This window comes from Carcharodon carcharias, chromosome 9, assembly GCF_017639515.1.
Source record: "Carcharodon carcharias isolate sCarCar2 chromosome 9, sCarCar2.pri, whole genome shotgun sequence".
Lineage (NCBI taxonomy): Eukaryota > Metazoa > Chordata > Chondrichthyes > Lamniformes > Lamnidae > Carcharodon > Carcharodon carcharias.
The window spans coordinates 2,589,981-2,609,301 of record NC_054475.1 but is presented as its reverse complement, the minus strand read 5'-3'; the positions used below and the strand labels follow the sequence as shown (position 1 = coordinate 2,609,301).

The following is a 19,321-nucleotide window of genomic DNA, read 5'->3' as shown; positions in this document are numbered from 1 at the left end:
ATAGCTCTCACAGAGAGTTGGCATAGCCCAAAGGGCTGAATAGCCTTCTTCTGTGCTGTATGATTCAATGCAGCTGAGACCAGATGTAGAGACATTCCTTTACCTCCTAATGCAGTTTTTTTGCATTGGAAGGGAATAGATCTTTTTTTTTTCACTCACTGAGGCAGCTTTCACTGGTTCCAAACATTATGGCATGCTCTTGAAAATCAGGGTTCTGTGCACTTCAAATGTTTTCAGTCGAGTGACTGATGGGGACAAAAATAATATCTCAGAGAATGGTGGGTCGAAACAATGCATAAAAACAAAGAAAATAAGTTTGACTGAGCGGGGTTATTTTAAGAGGGGTGCAAATTTTCAAAAATGGAAGAGAAGAGAAATTTGTGGTACACTGATTGAATGTTCATTGAGGGCAACCAGATACGCTTTCCTTTACAGAAGGTACAGTTGGTAAATTTGCTGATGACACAAAAATAGTAAGATGTGAAGAGGACATAAGGAGGCTACAGAGAGATAATAGATTAAGTGAGTGGGCAAAGATCTGGAAAACGAAGTATGTCAAGACAGTGGATTACAGCCCTGGGTTACTTATGGACATGTTGAAATTTTTAAGGAAGACATATGTTTTTTTTAAAGACATGCAAGCAAAGACACCGAGCAAGAGAAGGCTGAGAATGTAAAGTACCCACCTTCTTAAAAATTCCTATGTGGATTATACTTGACCGACTAGTCCCAAGAGAACATGGAATGTTGCACCTAAAAAGGTGTCAAGACCTACTTCCAACAGAGCGTCATGATAGTGGATTACAGCCCTGAAGTACTTACGAGCATGTTGAAATTTTTAAGGAAGATGTGTTTTTTTTTAAAGACGTACAAGCAATGACCCTGAGCAAAAGATGGCTGAGAATGTAAAGTACCCACCTTCTTAAAAATTCCTATGTGGATTATACTTGACCGACTAGTCCTGAGAGAACATGGAAATTCACACCTAAAAAGGTGTCAAGGCCCACTTCAGACAGAGACACTTGACAGGAAGAGATGAAATGCAAAAGACTGAACTTTAATCTCCTGTGATTGAGGAGACAATGGAGACTTATTGCCTCATCTCAGCAGACATCCGAAACCATCTTCTGCTGAATTATATCTCAATGAGGAAATGATCCGAGTTGACAGAAAATGGACTCTGGGTGAAAGACGTGTTTGCTTTTTGCCTTCAAGGAAAACACAAGGAAAAAGCTAGCTGCCAACTTGATATGTGTTTGCTAGTGTGCTGTGAGAGTCACAGCAGAAGAAGATCAACTAGGCATCCCTGCAGCTTGCAGCTTGCAGGCAAAAGGCTATCTCTCTTTCTGTTACTGGTGAAAAATCAGCAAAGCCACAATCAAAAGGTAAGTAGGACAGCTTCTTCAGCCAACCTGCTGAACCAAGTGTCCCCAAACCAATTGCTAAACTGCCAAAGTCAGCTCCACTGGAATCACCCAACTTAACGGCTGCAAAATTTCACCACTTACTCCTCAAGGACAAGCCAAAGACTAATTTGTATATCTTCTTAAAATCTTTTATTTGGACTCAACTTTTCATTTCTGATCTGTGTGTATGTGTGTTGCATTTTTATTACTTTTTTTTCCCTCAGGTTTTTAGCAGCTAATAAAATTGCTCTTCCTTTGACTCAAGAAAGCCTGGTTAAATTGGGTCCTTCTAATACACAGATACATTCAGACTGGGAAAAGGTATCCATGGGGAGAATGGATCCCCTTTAAATTAACCTTGCTGTGACTAACTGAAGGGATTTAATATAGAAGGGGAGCCAGTTCATTCCTCCTCGTCCAGAGGCATAATAATATTGGGATCCCATTTGGGAATTTATCAAATTGGGGGACCTCACCTGGGAACTGGTCATAACAAGAGAAACTTGAAAGGAAGAGGTGAAATGCAAAAGACTGAACTGTAACCTCTTGTGGTTGTGAAGAGACTGGAAACTGATTGCCATATCTCAGCAGACATCCAAAACCACCTTCTGTTGAGTTATATCTCAGAATGTGAAAATGGTGAGTTGAAAAAAAATGGACTCTGGGTGAAAGACATGTTTGTTTTTGCCATTCTAGGAATACACAAGGAAATGTGTTAAAAAGCTAGCTGCAGACCAGATCTGTGTGGGCTAGTGTGCTAGTGTGGAAGTGTGCTAGTGTGGAAGTGTGCTAGTGTGGAAGTGTGCTAGTGTGCTGTGAGAGTGATGGCAGCAGAAGATCAACTAGTTACCCTGTGGCTTGCAGGCAAAGTCTCTCTCCCTCTCTCTGTTGCTGCAGGCAAGACAGCAAAACCACAATCAAGAAGGAAAAGGACAGCTTCCTCCACCAACCTGCAGAACCGAGTGTCTCCAAACTAACTGCTAAACTGCAAAAGTCAGCTCTACCAGAATCACTCAACTAAATGGCTGCAATGTATTACCATCTACACCTCAGGGGCAAGCCAAAGACTGACTCGTATATTTTTTTAAAAAAACTTTTATTTGGTCTCAACTTCTCATTTCTGATCTGTGTGTATGTGTGTTGTATTTTAATTATTTTTTTCTCAGGTTTTTAGTAACTAATAAAATTACTCTTCCTTTAACTCAAGAAAGCCTGGTTAAATTGGCTTCTTCTAAAAGATAAATATATTCTGGCTAGGAAAAGATATCCACGGGGGGAAGGGATCCTTTTTAAATTAACCTTGTTGTGACCAGCCGAGGGGGTTGAATAAAGAAAGATAGCCAGCTCATTCCTCCTCACCCGGGAGCATAACAAAACTGGGGTCCCGTTTCGGGGTGGGGGGGGTTAACAAATTGGGGAACCTTGTCTGGGGGACTGGTCAAAACAAGTATAATGTGGGAAAATGTGAAATTGTCCATTGTGGCAGGAAAAATAAAAAAAGAAGCATATTATCTAAATGGTGAGAAATTGCAGAGGTATCTGGGTGTTCTAGTGCATGAATCGCAAAAGGTTAGTATGCAGGTACAGCAAGTAATTGGGAAAGCTAATAGAATGTTCTCATTTATTGTGAGGGGGATTGAATACATAAGTAGGTAGGTTATGCCTCAGCTATACAGGGCATTGGTGAGGCCACATCTGGAGCACTGTGTACATTATTGTTCTCCTTAATTAAGGAAGGATGTAAATGCATTGGAGCAGTTCAGAGATGGTTTACCAGATTAATACCTGGAATGGGTGGGTTGTCTTATGAGGAAAACTTAGATAGGCTAGGCTTGTATCTGCTGGAGTTTAGAAGAGTAAGAGGCAACTTGACTGAAGCATATAAGATCCTGAGTGGTCTTGACAAGTTGGATATGAAGACGATATTTCCACATGTGGAACAATCTAGAACTAGGAGTCACTGTTTAAAAATCGTTCGCCCATTTAGGACAGAGATGAGGAGAAATTTTTTCTCTCAATGGGTCTTGAGCCTTTGGAACTCTTTTCCTTAAAAGGCACTGGAAGCAAAGTCTTTGAATGTATTTAAGGCAGAGCTAGCTAAATTCTTGATAAACAAGGGGGCAAAAGGTTATTGGGGGAAGGTAGGAATATGGAGTTGAGGTTACAATCAGATTAGCCATGATCTTTTTGAATGGTGGAGGAGGCTCAAGGGGCTGAATGGCCTACTCCTGCTCCTAATTCGCATGTTTGTAACTTCAATTTAATAAACTTTCTCATCATTACAATACACATTCAAGTTTTGCACCGTTTCTTGAAAGTGTTTTTGAAAGTGCACTGATTTACAGAATTGATACACAAAGCAGCGACAGCATCAATTGTGTGTGTTTGATCTTTGTAATGGTGGCAGTGGGACTTACTCCAGAGCATAGTTTTTAAAAACAGATCCCAAAACACAGGAAAAACATCATCTCAAGCAGTTTTAATGGCAGATCTGGCCCTCAGTCTGTGTTTACATTGGCACAGCAAACTGTTTACACGGCGTTTGGAGCAACTGAATGGGTAAACACTGAAAACGTCACTGAGCTGGACTGTTGGACTGGTTGCCATGGTTCCTCTATAGTGTTGAATGCACAGTACATTTCATTTCTCATCCTTAATCTTCTTCTAGTCCATGACTCCAGTAATGAACCAAACCCTGTTCATTGCACTGGTTTCTCTAAACCAATTCTCCTTACTAGTTCTTCAAGGTTTTAATGTTCATGTTTTATAAAGCAACTTAGAGAGACCATGCACACACCTGGACAAATCCATTTTAAATAGAGGTCTGGCTGGAATTAGATGCCTCAGTTCTTGAAACTCTGAAATGAAACAAAAACTATTTCTAAATGTAAGGGGAAAAACGTGGAGCAAATTGAGTGCAAAAGAAAATGTGAGTAAATACAGAAGAACATGAGCATTGGAAGCAGGAGGAGGCCATCTGGCCTCTTGAGCCTGCTCTGCCATTCAATAAGATCACGGCTGATCTGATTGTGGTGTCAACACCACTTTCCTACCTACCTCCATAACCCTTAACTCCCTTGCCAATCAAAAATCTATCTAACTCAGTCTTGAATATATTTAATGACCACATCTCTACTGCTGTCAGGGGAAGAGAGTTCCACAGGGCAATGGGCCCCTTAGAGAGGAAAAGACATCTCTGCATCTTAGAAGAAACTCACAAATCTGATGGGGAACCTAATATCTTAAGGTGTTAATCCTAAATTAGCACTATAAAATGGCTGATTAACATGAAAATGGCTGCTAACTTGAATTATTGCCAGTACATATAAAGTAAACAAGGTTTGCTAGACTGTAAGAAATTGGGACACAGCCAGAATAGCCGGCTGTATATCTGCAGTCTAACATTCATGAACAGTCCCACTTCCGAGCATGGGGTCACTCTCAGATAAGATAACATAATGGTTTACACCAACACAATTAAAATGAATGATTAACGACGCAGTGACGTGTAGCTGAACACATTTCTTTAAAAACTTGACTCTTGGTTATACAGTCAGTTACTTTGGACATAGGTTGAGTCATAGCTTAGCTTGGACTCCCTATCTCTTTGAGGTGGAGATTCTTCAAAGACTAATATAACCATATTGGATTTTGTGAGTATAATTTTGTTTCATTTATTTGTTTGACTATCCAATAACTTTGCTGATAAGGTGGAATCAAAATTGTATGTATCTTTACTACACTATTGACATGTTATGATTAGATTTAGTTACTATCTATAACCTTACGTATAAACTGTAATCTATAATTGGCTTCAATAAAAGACATGCATTTTTGAAGCAAATGAGGGGTGTAGTCTAAAGTATATATTATCTTGAGAACCCACACATTAACACATTACCCTAGAAGTCTTGGTTAGATTTCTAAGAGCTAGCATTGGTAAACTTTCAAAAAAGTTGGTCTACTAAGACATGCCTCAATATATGTAGCATTCCAACTGCTCTGGATGCTATACTCCTTTCATGCTTGGAAGTTTCTGTCAGTTGAGTCTCTAAGCTAGCAATAAGTTTGAGGGAATTGGCTTACCTTGTCAGGGGTAAAGATAGTAGAACCATTAACACCCTAATTTTTAAGTTGTGTCCCTTAGTTCTGGACTCCCCCCACAAGGGGAAACATTCTCTCAGCATCCATGCTGTCAAGTCCCCTCAGGAACTTATAAGCTTCAATAAGATCACCACTCATTCTTCTAAATTCCAATGGGTATTGGACCAACAGGTGAATCTTTCCTCATTGGATAACCCCTTCATCCCATCAACACCTTCATTCAAATTCTATGATCTAGATTGTCTGATGTACAGCATCATGGGTATGCGTGAATATTTGGGTTACAGTGGTATTGTGATGACATTACTGGATTAGTAATCCACTAAGCATAGAGCATATTCCAGACATCATAGGCTGGATTTTCAGAGTACAGTTGGGAATGTAATTGGGCAGGAGGCGAGCTTGCCAACCACTTAGCGGAGCCAAGTATCTGCACGAGCAGGAGCTGCCTGTCTTGTGCAACCGCTGAAGGCAGGTGGCAGCCATGATGGGCCTGCTGCTGCCTTGCTGAATAGAGCAGGCAGTTCCTTAGAAGGCCAAGAACTGGGACAGGGTGGACAGTGGCCATGCAGGGAAAATAAAGGTACAAGGCTTGATCCAGCACAAGTTGGCCCATTAGACTTCAGTTTTCCAGAAATAGAAGTAAACTTTCTGATGTCCCCACAATGAACCTGACAGCTGAACACTAACATGGGTTTGCCAAATTGACCATGGAAAATCCTGTACTCACCCTTCCTGGCCCTTTAATGTTCTGCAATTGGGTCCTTCTGTCTTGGACTCTAGCCATGGGGCTTTCATCCTTAGGCAGATTGAATACATACTCTGGTATCTGCTTAGCTCTTGTTTATTAGTGCTACTTCTAAATAGGTTACAGAGTAGGCACGTAGCCTTTCGGCTTGATTCCAACATCTCTCTCTCTCTCTCTCTCGTCTAACGCATTACTGACTAGTGTCAGTGATACGTTAGCAACTTTGTCAGACATTAGCATATCTCATCTGTTAACCCTTTATACTACACCTCCCCCCAAGTATGCTATCCTACTTTTTAACAACAACATGAAACTATGTCTTTAGCTATTTGCATTACATTTCTGTAATGCTAATCTCTGTAATTTCTGTCCCTTTTTTTTACAATTAAAGATTCTACTCAACTCCAACTCTTCCTCTCCCCCTTCCCAAGTCACAGTTCTGGGGGTTTCAATCCCCCTCAGTATTCTCAGCCCTTAGGGAAGATCGTTTGGAGACATGAGGGTTTGCTTCTGCATCTGGTAGGACATCATGATCTGAATAATAGGACAACATTTTATAAGCATTGCTGTCAGCAGAGCTGGGAATCAGAGTGAAGATTTCAGAACGACTGAACTGCAAGGACAACAAAGATGTTTCAACAAAAGACTGATGAAAAAGAGGAGACTGAAGAGAATCGATCTTTGGACTCCCTGGGACTAGAAGAGGAGAACTCAGGACGCTCTAGGAAACTTGTTGCCCCCTCAAAGGACTCCGGGAAGAAGATTAAAGAGAGCAATGATCGTCAACTCCAGGAAAGACTGTCACAGCTGTATCATGGATTGCTGCATCAAAGACTGAAAAGGCATTGAAGATCTGAGATTCCAATGAACTTAGATGATGAAGGAGAAAAAGCTTCTTGTAAGGCTGACAGAAAAAGAAGAAGAGATGCTTTCCCAATGATTTTTCAGGAGGATTGTCTATTTTCTGTAGTTGGTGGTAAGAGAACCACACTTCTCTCTGTACACGGCTGCACCACTATGGGAAGAGCTGCTGAGAATATAAAAACAAGACAGCCTCTGTAATGAGAAAAATTTCCTGTAGAAAAGTAATTCAGGGACAAAATTGTTGTACGGACTTTTTCAGCTCCAGAATTGCTAGAGATTCTGCCACATCTTCTGTGCTGACTGCTAGCTCTGAGTAGAAGAAAGATGTTGACTGGGACAGAAGGATGAGTGGCAATTGATTTTTCATCCCAGAAAGGTACCAGCTCTTGAGCAGTGTGATCCTCTATGGACTCTGACATGGAATCAGGCAAAGCATTCTCTTTGGAAGACGCCTCACGGATAACAGGAGAGAAGGTAGGCAATAATTCAGCAGATTCCGTGGAACTAAGATCTGAATACTGCTCAGCCATAAAAAGCATGGCTGATTCTTCTAAATTGACAACAGGGAAGTTATAAGGTGCATCCAACAAAGGGAAAGATGAATCATTCTCCAGGACCCCAATCTCCTAGAGGTCACTCAGTGCTGCAAGAGATTCTTCCTCATCACTCTCTAGGAGAAGCCAATTCAGGTCCAGCAGGTCTTCATGGGGATGGTCACCATGTGCTGCAGTGCCATCTGTATCCTCAATCTCTGGCCTTATTTCGTGAAAACTGAGAGATTCATAACTTCCTTGTCTGTCCTGGGTCTAATGATGGTGTCTCTGTGAAGAAAAGGAGCTTACTGCTGAGTGTATAAACTTCCTCAGTTTCTGAAGGCTAAATTTCCACTGCTTCTAAATATAAGGTTGAAGATTGGGTGCATGAAAGACAGTGAGTCATTCAAAGGATGAGCATCATCTAGTTCTTCTTGGATTCCTAGAAGTATGTTAACATGCCCCTCAGTAAGGATGTGCATTGACTGTGAAGAACATAAAGCGAATCAATGAACTGTCACCCCCATGTAGACAAGTGGAGCAATAATCCTGCCTTTGATTGGAAGGTCTATGTCACCTGGACATTGTAACTTGATGTCTGACAGATAAAGGGTCATTGGCTGAAGCCAGTTGAGGTCACTGCTAATATGCTAATAGCAGCTTCCAGTACCAATTCTACAAGAAGTTTCAAAGCTTCTGCTGTAACCGCCGGCCTTCTGGATTAAGACTGTCTACTTCCCCTAGGAATTCTGTGGTTCTGTCTTTTTCTAGGCTTTCAATTTCTGGGGAGTAACGAGCTTTGTAAACACTTGCTAGTCTGTGACTTCGATTAAAATGACTGAATTTGCAGAAATTGAAATGTCCAGTTTTACCATACTGGAAGCATTCCGCACACAGGGATGTCTTGCCATGGATGCTGGGCTTATTGCGCCACCATGCTTTCACATCCTTTTTCGTAGTTTGGAAGGCTCCCTTGTGGGTGGGCCCACTGTTGGTGGGTCTACCCAGTCAACGGAGTCACTCTGATTGATAGTTTGATTTAACAGTTTTGAGTTGGAGATTCATCACTCTCTGAACACTCTGCTCAGAGACAGGGCTCTATGGTGGATCAAAAAAGGCATCAAAGGCTTTAATAATGCAGTCAAAATCTGTGGCAGACCCCTGCACACCCTGCCTTAGGAGAACATCATCTGCTATCAGGCCCACTGCATAAAGAAAGGAACTAATTTGAAGCTTTGGCTCCTTTCCATGAAGTTGTGATCTGCTCGGTACTGGAGAAAATGACGTTTCCATATCTCCCATTGCTGGCCTCTCTGCGGGTCCTCAAGGTGGCTAAACAAGTGGGGCAAGGGCAGGGACTGCTCACTAGGTATGGTCATCATTACCTTTCTCCAATGTGCCTCCTTCATCCCCCAAAATACCTTCGAGCTGTTTTAAGGTCTGTTGTTCCTTCAATAACACCAATGTGTCTTTTACATTGATGTCCCCATTGCTGCCACCTTTTTGTGAGATTGGGTCCTTCTGTCTTGGACTCTAGGGCAGAATTTTCTGCCTGTCGGGTGTGGGTGCGGGTGGGGCTGTGGCCCACCCAATCTCCGGCGGGCAGGGAGCTGATCCCCGCTGGAGAAGCTGGCCCCGCTGCCATTTTACGTGGGTGGGCCAATTAAGGTATGAGAGGCGCTATGTGGGCAGAGGGTGGGGGGGGGGGGATTCCCCAAAAGCGAGAGTGCGCTCTTTCACGCATGCGCATGATAGAGCGCGCATCTCCCTGAGGCTAAGTGCTGCCTCAGGGAGATCGCTGACACTTTTAAAAATGTTAAAAATAGAGAAAAAAAAATCCTTAACATATCCCCCTCATGTGACAATGTCACACGAGATGGGACATGTTCATAAATAACATTAAAACTTTATTAAACTTTTAAAACCCTATATGAAAGGTCACCCCGCCGGTGGATGAGATTTCATGTTTTCTCTATTCCCCGCTGGGGCTCCTGGCTGACCCACCAACTTTAAGGTCGGACGGGCAGGTCCTTTAATTGTCTCAATGATCCTGTCAACGGCCTCAATTGGCCACTGACAGGTCGGCGGGTCCGCAGCTGATTTTGCTGAGCCCCCACCTTCCTGAAAATTTAACTGGGCCGAGATGACATTGGGGGTTCCACCTGACATCATCCTGCGTCATTTTACACTTCAGCGAGCAGGCCCCACCCCCTGCTCACCAATGGCAAAATTCAGCCCTCGGTGTGGGACTTAGTTCTTGGAAAGATCGTAGACATCCTCTGGCATCTGTGTAACATTTGTATATTAGTGCTACTTCTAAATAGATTACACAGTAGGCACATAGCTCTTAGGCATGATTCCAACCTCTCCCTCTGTCTCTCAAGAGAGTCTAACACATGACTGACCAGTGTCAGTAGGACATCATCACCTATGTCAGACATTAGGGATGGAGCTTACTGGTGCATTAAATTTGGGGTGAACTGGTCTCCCATTTCCTGAAGCCTTCCAGCCCTTTGAAAACGTTGACTGCTCTGGAGGCATTGGGAACCACAGACAGGCTCTGGGAGTGTGATTTTTAAATTGCTGGCATTTGAAAATTCGGTCCCTTGAATTCAAATCTTACTATGGCAGTTTGACAATGTGAAATCAAGTTTTAAAAAAAATCTGGGAATAAAAATCTGACATCAGTAAAAAGTGACTGTGAAGCGAGCCAGATTGTCATAAAAACTCAACTGGTTCACTTTTGTCTTTTAGGGAAGGAAATCTGGCATCCTCATCCAGTCTGGGCTCAATGTGATTCCAGTCCCACATCATTATGGTTGAATATTAGCCGCCCTCTGAAGCAGACGGAGATAAAGAGAATTTTTTTCTTTCAGAGAGCCATTAGAATGTGGAATTCTGTTCCCAAGAGAGTAGTGGTGGCAGTGTCATTGAATATTTTTAAGGCTGAGTTGGATAGATTCTTGATTAACAGCAGAGTCAAAAGTTGTAGGGGCTGACAGGAAAGAGGAGTTGAGGCCACTAGCAGATCAGCCATGATCTTATCAAATGGCAGAGAAGCCTTGAGGAGCTGAATGGTCTACTCCTGCTCCTGATCTGTATGTTCCTAAATTAGAATGTAAACCATTCAGTTGTATCAAACGGCTACAGTGGTTCAAGAAGGCAACTACCAACTATTTTCTCAGGGTGACTCAGAATAGGTGTCGAGGTCAGCATCAGTAGATTTTCCTTCCACTCTCGACAACCGTGACCATCTGTGGAAATGTAGCTCAAAAATAGGTCAATATGTTCAGGAAGGAAGCAAAACAGAAAATGGGAACATTGGAATGGGAGGAGAAATATAGTCAAAATTAAAGGTAAATAGCAAACACAGTGAGTGCTTTGAACAGTTAACTCAGCAATTACAAAGAACAATTTTCTCTATGAAAACTAACAGTCACTTAGGTTCCCATAGCTTCAAAAAGACATCTGCAGAAATGACAACTGCAAAACTTTTTTTCACGCTGAGCTTCATTGCTTGTAGCGACAAACCACTATGAAACATTGCTCTGTTTCTTTTTCATCAACAAAGCTTCTGGTATCAGATACCATTTGCAAATGGAACAAAAAGACAGTTGGCTGTAATATTGAACTTGGGTGACAGTATAATATGCGAGATCAGCCAGCCAATATATGTCTCTCCCCATTTCCGTTTCAAATGAAGTCAACAGACGTAGTTTTCCACAATGGAAATGAATATGAGCAGAAAGATATAACCAGCAGGGTCAATACCATTCATTTCATACTATTGCTCAAAGTCAGAATTAACCCTATTCTGTCCAGATTTCAGTAGTTTGGATTCTATTTTAGATAATTTGTTTTTCTTGATTTTCTTGTTCCAGTCAAATCCCAAAATCCATTTGATCCTTTAATGCTGAGGGGACAGTGGTGTTAACAGCACGAATCTCTCTAAGGAGAATACCATTCTTTTATGTCCTGAGTCTGTGAGCTCACTAGCCCATTAACCTCGAATTGCATGCCTTCACATACACTTGTTAGTTGATGCTTGCTATCAACAACGGAGACATAAGAACAAACTGTGATTGTTTATTGTAATGGAAGGCAGAGCACTAAATCCTTGCATGCTCCCACAACCACCTCCAGCTCTACGGTTAACCAGGAGCCTGTGCTGTACAGTGATTGGTCAGCACTGTCACATGGTTAGTCCACTTGCATTCTCTTAAAGGTACGCAGTACTCCACTTTACCACTCATTTCTAAACAATCTATTAGGGGAGCGATTTGAAGAAAGAGCCTGTTTGAATTGGACCTGGTAAGGGGGATACTGGGCACCCCAGTGTCACCAGACAGGTAGTTAGTGCCTCTCTGTAGGAGGACACCACCAGTAAAAGGAACAAACCTGAGGTTCTGTCAAACTGAAGGTATCAGTATTTTGTTATGATGTTCAACTGTACAATCGACGTCCTGTGGTGCCCACCATTCCCAGGAGGCTTCAAGAAGACGAATGGGCATCGCATACGCCCTGCCCAGGGCAAGCTGACCTCATACAAACCTCAGACAGAGGGAGTCAGTCAGTCAGAATGACCACTCCCATGGGCCCACACAGCATCAATGCCACTCCAGAGACTTGAGCACAAAATCTAAGCCCATACTTCTAGTGTAGCACTGAAGAAGTGCTGAACTGTTGGAAGTGCAATCTTTTGAGTGAAACATTAAGTTGTCTGACTGCTCAGGTGGCCATAAAAGATCTCATGGCATGGTTTGAAAAAAAGGCAGGGAATTTCTATAATATCTATCCCTTATTCAATGTCACTAAAAAACAGATTAGCTGGTCATTATAACATTGCTGCTTGTGGAACCTTGCTGTGCACAAATTGGCTGCTGTAATTCCTACATTACAACAGTGCCTACACTTTAAAAGTATTTAATTTGCTGTAAAATACACCTTGAAGTCATGAAAGGTGCTATATAAATGCAAGCCTTTATTTCCCTGACAGGTGTGTGCCTTTGCTTTCTGGGCTGCAGCAGTTTCCCTATGAGCCCAGACCCAACACAATTCTCTAACCAACACTGGGATAGGAATGGTAAAATAAAGTGACTGCACCAATCACTTGGTTGATACTCAGAGCCCTGATTCCTGCGTGATGACACATAGAGGATATAATACACAGAGTAGTGTGCTGAATTTTTTTCAGCATTTTCACAACTCCAAAACCTAGCAATGGAACTGTAATTCCAAGTGCTTTATGCATGGGAGGCACCAAATCAGAAAAGCACAGCAGCATTGGACATGTGAATAATTAATGAGACATGAACAATTAAAGCACTTTTCTTCTCAAGGGGGAACATGCACGTTCCTTAACAAGCTGCTTGACTTCTGGTTTCCCATGCAGCCTGACTGTTATCATAAAGGCAGCAGCTGTGATTTATGCCTTTCTACTGCAGGAGAGGTCAGTAGCAAGACCAAAATAGTGTGCATTGACTTACTGCAACCTTCCTGCCTAAGGCCTACCATCTACATCTTTCAGTGAGCCTCAATTAAGGCTTTCAATACTTATACCAGAAACAGGTCATTGCGACATGTTAATTGGAGGCCCATGATGAAGCTAGGACCCTGTTACCATTCTGGAAAAGGACAGCGTAATGTCAGGCAATGCTTATTTCAACAAGAGGGAATCTAACCATCTCCCCTTGAGATTCAATGGCATTACCATCTTTTAATCCTCCACCATCAACATCCTAGGGTCATTATTAACCAGAAATTTAACTGGACCAGCTACTTATTTACCCTGATGACAAGAGCTGTTCAGATGTACTCTTCAGTGAGTTACTCACCCCCTGACACCCTAAAGCCTCTCCACCATCTACAAGGAGCAAGTCAAGAGTGTGATAGAATACCCTTCACTTGCCTGGTTGAATACGGGTCTAACAACACTGAAGAAGCTCAAAACTATCCAGGACAAATCAGTCTGCTTGACTAGCACTCCATCCCCCACCTTAAAGATTCTGTCACCCCACCATCACCACATCATGGTTGTAGTGTGCACTACTACAAGGAGCAAAGCAGAAAGTCACCAAGGCTCCTTTGACAATACCTCTGAACTCTACCACTTAGAATGTGAAAGGCAACAGGCACAAGAGGCATCTCCAAGTTTCCATCCAAATCACACACCATCGTGACTTGGAAATATATCACTGTTTGTTCATTGCTGCTGGGTCAAAATCCTAGAAATCCCTACCTAATGTCACTGAGGGATTACATCCATCACAAGGACTCAAAAACTTGGTTCAAAAAGCTGGCTCACCGCCTACTCAAAGGCAATTAGGGATGGGCAACAAATACTCGCCTTGCCAACACCATTCACATCCCATGAATGATGAAATAAAAAAGGCTCACTCTTTCATCTAAAAACCCTCAGAAAACCTTTTGAATGGAAAGAGCTGAGGGCTGACAAAACTAGATGAAGTGAGAGGGATCATCTCCGGCCTCTTATGGCTCCATCCTTCTCTGAATTCTTCAGACAGACGGCTCAATTATTCAAGACAGACAAGGAGTGTTTTTATACATAATATTACTGGGGAAAAGTAAATTTAAGTAAGCTCTTTCCAACTCTCAAAGCATTGTCGATTGAATAAAACCTTCAAGGTGCCAGTATTTGTATTGAAAGAATTGCTGTCTCAATTAGAAATCTGTCTCAGATTATAATATCTGATTATGTATAAAAATAAGATGTGAGAGAAACTGGTCTTAAACCTGATATGTATTGTGACAAGAAACAAGAAACAATTACCACCATACATTATGGACAAAAATGCTTAATTTTTGTCACTGTCCAATTTTTCTAAAGACAATACTTTTCTCTTGTCTGATTCTTGTGAAACCACAGTTTTTATATCAAATCAAAATAACCTAGTTATTCTCTTAACCGAATCTAAATCAAACATTGCAGTGGGATTTTACTAAGGATACACAACTGAGACAAACGGAATTTGAAAAGTCACAAGGTTTGATTTAAATGTGGGCCTCAGTTTAGGCATCCAACACTTGCACCAGAAACTGGCCATTGTGACAAGCTGACTGGAGCCCCAGGTTGAAGCTAGGACCCTGATGCCATTTTGGTAAAGAAGGGCATAGTGCCAGGCAATGATCATCTCCAACAAGAGAGTTTAAACACCTCCTCTTGAGATTCAATGGCATTACCATTGTTAAGTCCCCCATCATCAATTTCCTGGGGTCATCGTTAACCAGAAAGTTAACTGCACCAGCCACATATTTACTGCAATTACAAGAGCTGATCTGATGAATATTCTTCAGCGAATTACTCACCTCCTGACATCCCAATGTCTTTCCACCATCTACAAGGCACAAGTCAGGAAGACTCTTCACGTGCCTGGGTGACTACAGCCCAAATGATGCTCAAGAAGCTCAACATGATCCAGAACAAAGCAGTCTGCTTAATGAGCACCCCATCCTTCACCTTAACTGTTCCCTCACACCACCACGGCTGCACCATGGCTGTAGTGTGTATTACCTACAAGAGGCACAGCAGAGACTCATCTTAGGTGATCCATGCAGAGAGACCTTAGTCTCCCATAGCAGATTTTCCCAGCAGTTTCCTAGATCATTTGAAGACTTTTGATCGAACCCTATGTGTTGATACTGTTTACATGGAGAATTTCCTCGGGCCAGTCCTAAATTGGCCTTCCACTAGTTTTAACCTACACTTCCTTGTCCTACTGCTCCAGTTTATCAAAGTGGAAGTGTTTTTCCCATGTGATTTTATGAGGTAGATAATTTAAAGAGCAATATTGCAACCAGAATTTAACATTGCACTGGCAGCTTTCAGCTTTTCACTTGTTGGAAAGATTGTTACATTTTCTACATGTGATTTTTTTTTGGGATGACAGATATATTACTGAATGTTAAAGAGAATACAATTGTATTGCATTGTTGAGAATTCCCCAGAGCAGCGACGAATGCATTAACTTGGTCTTCCAGAATGATGCCAGACATCACTTAAATTTCCAATACTTGCAAGCCAATTGGAACAAATGCCCCTTTTGTGCTGCTTTTATTTTTTTGGCAGCTGAGTGTAAGTTCCATTCACTGGAGCCTAAACACTGCCAATAGAAGAAACTGTAGCTCTTCCCTCTCAGTCATAATACAGCTGATCTGACTTGATCATAAAGTATGACAAAACAGCAAAAGAATAACATACTTTAATTAACATTTTAAGATTCAGTACCTGCATATCTTAGGTTCTGACATTTTGAAGTCAAAGCTGCATTTGGACATATAGGTGAGGTTTATAAACTGCAAACTGTACATGCTTTAGGGATTATCATACTTCAGTTACTTATAGGTTCTACAATCGTTTTTTTTTAATCTTCCTCTGTATTTGGTTATATTTAATGGTTATGTATGAGATTTAGGGCAAAATTTTCCGTTCTGAAGTCTGGGTTCAGTGGTGGGCACAGGCGTTGGAGTGATTTTTGCTGAGGGGATGGGTGGCTGACCCATGTGCGATTTTGCGCTGATCAGCTCATTACTTATGCATTCGTGCAGAGCACAGCGAATCACGTGGCAGGGGAGGACAGGAAGTCACCATCATGGGGTCAAAGGTCCGGGCGCCATATTGAAAGGGCACACGGACAGCCATTCACTGACTGCAAGCCTGGAGCTCCGAGTTCTGCCAAGAGCAGGATTCCCCGGAAAAGAAAGCAATTTGCGGCCCCACAGCTCAGCCAAGCTTCCCTGGAGACTCTCCTTCAGGCTGTCCAGGAAAGGCAGGAGGTGCTGTTTCCCAGGGGTGTCGGCAGGAGGCCCTCCTGTCTGACCACGACAGCCTGAATGGAGGTTACAGTGGAGGTTGGTGTCTGTGGGGCCCAGTACAGAGACACCCAGCAGTGTTGGAAGAGGATGAATGATCTGCTGTACTCCACCAGGGTAAGTGCACCGTCTACTCAGAGCAAACTGACACTCATAAAAGCATCAGGCAGCGTAAGTGTGTGGGTGCACAGGGATGCCACACAGGAGCTGGGGTTGCAACATTCACCAGCAGATGGGACCTGTGCACTCAATGTGTGCCAGCCACTTCATGCTCTCAATCTCCCATCAGTTGCAAGACATCCTACTTGCTGATCACTTACTGGGCAAGGCTCAGTAGCTGCTATAGGCTAACCCGGACCCTAACCCTAACCCTAACCCTGAATTGCTCATGCACCCATTGGGATGATAATCAATCCTTCTGTCTGTCTGTAGGACAAGAACACCCACAGTAATTGGGAATGGTCCAAGACTGGAGGTGGTATTCCAGACATTTGAGTCCTCACCCCTAATGTGGAGGAGAGATAGCTGGGGAGGAGCAGGACTGTGCCTGTGCTGACGGCAAGATAGGGCTTGCCCAGGAATCCAGTGAGGATGCCTCCAGTCTGCAATTGTCAGCTGCACCCCAGATTGAGATGCTTATTTAATTAAGGAGCCTGCTTAGTCAATTACTAAATCTTTATACTCTCTATTCAAGGCACCAGCAAGAAAAGGGGAAAGCCCACAATGCAGACCAGCCACAGCTCCATGTCCAATCTCACCATTGAACAGGATGCTTCAGAAGCCTCAGAGGATGCAATGTCATGGCGTTCACCTGCACCCTCCTCCAGTGCTGATATAGTCACCTCAGTGTGTCCACGTTCCAGAGTAGGCTTGGGGTCACAATCTGGTGAGCTCATCACTAACCCAAGTCCACAGCTGCCAGAGGAAGTGACAGCTGAGATCTCTGACACTTGGAGGACTGCCGGAGAACAGGCCCCTGCTCATCCACATGCAGATGATGAGCCTCTGGACCCAGACCTAAGAGGAATGTTGGAGATGCAGAGTCTGGCAGAGGAACATTAGGCAGTGTTACCTGAGGTCATGAGCATGCTGGACTGAAGGCTGGAGGAGTCCGTCAATGTTCTGTTGCATGTTGTGGCTCCACTTAGCTGCCTCCATGGAAAGGCGATGCTGCCTTGGAGACCCTGGTCCGGCAGGACGTATAGCGGCTGCTGGATATGTGCTCAGACCTGCACTCCATCACTCTAGCAATGGGTGCAGTGCAGCGGTGACTAGGTGAGAGTGGGAGGGGCACCTACAGGGTGAAGGAACACTAGTCAGGCACCCCAAGGGTTTCATCCCAGAAGAGTTCAAGGGTGCCCTGCTGCTCTGCCTCCCCTTTGTCAGTGACCCCATCACCTCCAGCAGGTCAGGCTGAGCAGGAAGCACCTGCACTTTAGCAAGATAGGGCTGTCTAGGCCTTGGGCCACCAGGGAACACTCTCCAAAGATATCCCAAACAGGATAAAGCAGTCAGCAGGCTGCCTTCGCCTCAAATATAGATGTCGGGGCTGCACCTAGATGTAGCAGTAGGTAAAGAAAGATTATGGAATTTTGAAGGCACACAGGTGGAATGGGTGAACAACCATTGTCTAGCTTCTGGCACTGGTAAATGTGTGTTCACTTGCACTGTTTGGAAGTTTCCTGGGTTCCATCTTGCTGCTAGAATGGTCACTACCATTTAAGGGTGTGGAATTTGTGCCCCCATCAGAATCTGATAATGAACTCCTATAGATTCACATCTCCCACATTATCAAAATAGTGATTACTCAATAATCCCACATGTGCATGTTTAAGCACTGGCCATCGTATGTGAGTACGTGGCCTGGCTACACATCATGCAAGCTGGTACTTGCAGCTGACCATGTTCTGACCTCTGAAAATGTGTTCAGTGAGGTCATTGCATCTCTTGTTGCTGTTGCCCTGATGTGAGGTGTGGGTGGATGCTACAGTATTTGAGGGTAGTTAAATCTGCTATGTGAGTGGCAAATAACACTGTAGATGCAGTTTTCAGGGCTGGGAGAGTGAAGCTCTACACTGTCTTCTTAACAGTAGAAAATGAGAGGCTGCCCTACCTGTCTGGAGGAAGCTGTGCTGGATGCATCCAATTGTTAATGGCCTTCCTTGGTGATTTGTCATTTTGAGCTAACATGAAAATGAAGGCTGCAAGTAAGTGGCTGACAGGCAAATTAACCTCCTTACAAATTAGAGTGTAGGATTTCAGAAGTGTGTGTGCCGTTGACTGAAGCTTTTGTTAGACCTCACTTGGAGATGTGTTTGCCCTGCTCGTCTTCTTATCAAGGATGGCAGTAGACCTCGCATAAAGGGTTTTCAACCAAAGTGCATCATTGAAGGATTGGGGTTTTAGCCCATAAGGTGAGAGAGAGTAGAATGGGCCTGTGTGCTGGACCGTGCCAAGGACTGTGAGACTATCCATGTGCATCTCCAGGCATCTGCAGGGTTCATGCAGGAAAGATGTTTAACTTGGCTGGGATGTCCACAATGACAGACCAAAGCCTTGCACCAATGCTATGGCTATCTAGGACTGAGACCTGTGGGAGTCTGTGATTAGAGGGTCTGGGGGAGGGGGGGGTTGGGGGGGGTGGGGGGGGCGGTGGTTGGCGGTGGGGGTTTGCATCTCAGCATCCCATAGTGCAGGTGAGGCACTCTCAGTAATTGGCCAAGAAAGTTACCTTGAAACTTCTTGGTAGGATAAAGATGTCAAGAAGCTTGGGTTTGCTATGAGTCAGTGGTGACCAGGGAACAAGAACACCATCTCCTCTGATCAATCTGCATCGA

At 43.3% G+C, this 19,321-nt stretch overlaps 1 long non-coding RNA gene across 1 annotated transcript; it reads left to right on the top strand.

Moving 5' to 3' along the window:
- Positions 1–4,967: 4,967 nt before the first annotated feature.
- On the top strand, positions 4,968–8,508 carry LOC121282274. Its single transcript, XR_005944032.1, has 2 exons — positions 4,968–5,059; positions 6,650–8,508. It is a non-coding gene; the product is annotated as an uncharacterized LOC121282274 (long non-coding RNA).
- Positions 8,509–19,321: the final 10,813 nt, after the last annotated feature.